Below are 2,500 nucleotides of genomic sequence, written 5' to 3'. Positions count from 1 at the left end.
GGGTCTGTACCGTGGCAGGGTACTATTCTACCACTAGACCTCTAGTGCTTCTAAATTTATTCGAATCCATAACTTACTCGTATTTTGGTCATGCAGTTCTTCTGAAGCCCTTAACTTTTCGTTCACCACTCGATTTAAAAAAATGAAAACAGAAAATCTCGATAGTGCTACTCGTGTCATCTATAAATTTAACTGATATTGTGGCAAACCCTAGTTTTCAAATTAAGCGCACTAATATCATCATAGCTAATCTTCGGGATGCACCAGCCGAGAATAAAACTCGGGTCTGTACCGTGGCAGGGTACTATTCTACCACTAGACCACTGGTGCTTCTAAATTTATTCGAATCCATAACATACTCGTATTTTGGTCATGCAGTTCTTCTGAAGCCCTTAACTTTTCGTTCACCTCTCGATTTAAAAAAATGAAAACAGAAAATCTCGATAGTGCTACTCGTGTCATCTATAAATTTAACTGATATTGTGGCAAACCCTAGTTTTCAAATTATGCGCACTAATATCATCATAGCTAATCTTCGGGATGCACCAGCCGAGAATAAAACTCGGGTCTGTACCGTGGCAGGGTACTATTCTACCACTAGATCACTGGTGCTTCTAAATTTAGTCATATCAATAACTTACTCGTATTTTGGTCATGCAGTTCTTCTGAAGCCCTTAACTTTTCGTTCACCTCTCGATTTAAAAAAATGAAAACAGAAAATCTCGATAGTATTACTCGTGTCATCTATAAATTTAACTGATATTGTGGCAAACCCTAGTTTTCAAATTATGCGCACTAATATCATCATAGCTAATCTTCGGGATGCACCAGCCGAGAATAAAACTCGGGTCTGTACCGTGGCAGGGTACTATTCTACCACTAGACCTCTAGTGCTTCTAAATTTATTCGAATCCATAACTTACTCGTATTTTGGTCATGCAGTTCTTCTGAAGCCCATAACTTTTCGTTCACCACTCGATTTAAAAAAATGAAAATAGAAAATCTCGATAATGCTACTCGTGTCATCTATAAATTTAACTGATATTGTGGCAAACCCTAGTTTTCAAATTATGCGCACTAATATCATCATAGCTAATCTCCGGGATGCACCAGCCGAGAATCGAACTCTAGGTCTGTACCGTGGTAGGGTACTATTCTACCACTAGACCACTTGTGCTTCTAAATTTATTCATATCCATAACTTACTCGTATTTTGGTCATGCAGTTCTTCTGAAGCCCTTAACTTTTCGTTCACCTCTCGATTTAAAAAAATGAAAACAGAAAATCTCGATAGTGCTACTCGTGTTATCTATAAATTTAACTGATATTGTGGTAAACCCTAGTTTTCAAATTATGCGCACTAATATCATCATAGCTAATCTTCGGGATGCCCCAACCGAGAATAAAACTCGGGTCTGTACCGTGGCAGGGTACTATTCTACCACTAGACCTCTAGTGCTTCTAAATTTATTCGAATCCATAACTTACTCGTATTTTGGTCATGCAGTTCTTCTGAAGCCCTTAACTTTTCGTTCACCACTCGATTTAAAAAAATGAAAATAGAAAATCTCGATAATGCTACTCGTGTCATCTATAAATTTAACTGATATTGTGGCAAACCCTAGTTTTCAAATTAAGCGCACTAATATCATCATAGCTAATCTTCGGGATGCACCAGCCGAGAATAAAACTCGGGTCTGTACCGTGGCAGGGTACTATTCTACCACTAGACCACTGGTGCTTCTAAATTTATTCGAATCCATAACTTACTCGTATTTTGGTCATGCAGTACCTCTGAAGTCTTAACTTTTCGTTCACCACTCGATTTAAAAAAATGAAAACAGAAAATCTCGATAATGCTACTCGTGTCATCTATAAATTTAACTTATATTGTGGCAAACCCTAGTTTTCAAATTATGCGCACTAATATCATCATAGCTAATCTTCGGGATGCACTAGCCGAGAATAAAACTCGGGTCTGTACCGTGGCAGGGTACTATTCTACCACTAGACCACTGGTGCTTCTAAATTTATTCGAATCCATAACATACTCGTATTTTGGTCATGCAGTTCTTCTGAAGCCCTTAACTTTTCGTTCACCTCTCGATTTAAAAAAATGAAAACAGAAAATCTCGATAGTGCTACTCGTGTTATCTATAAATTTAACTGATATTGTGGTAAACCCTAGTTTTCAAATTATGCGCACTAATATCATCATAGCTAATCTTCGGGATGCCCCAACCGAGAATAAAACTCGGGTCTGTACCGTGGCAGGGTACTATTCTACCACTAGACCTCTAGTGCTTCTAAATTTATTCGAATCCATAACTTACTCGTATTTTGGTCATGCAGTTCTTCTGAAGCCCATAACTTTTCGTTCACCACTCGATTTAAAAAAATGAAAATAGAAAATCTCGATAATGCTACTCGTGTCATCTATAAATTTAACTGATATTGTGGCAAACCCTAGTTTTCAAATTATGCGCACTAATATCATCAT

The sequence above is a fragment of the Cucurbita pepo genome, chromosome 16 (genome assembly GCF_057944985.1).
Source record: "Cucurbita pepo subsp. pepo isolate OVF chromosome 16, ASM5794498v1, whole genome shotgun sequence".
Lineage (NCBI taxonomy): Eukaryota > Viridiplantae > Streptophyta > Magnoliopsida > Cucurbitales > Cucurbitaceae > Cucurbita > Cucurbita pepo.
The sequence above is the reverse complement of the archived record's forward strand: the minus strand, read 5'-3'. Positions refer to the sequence as shown.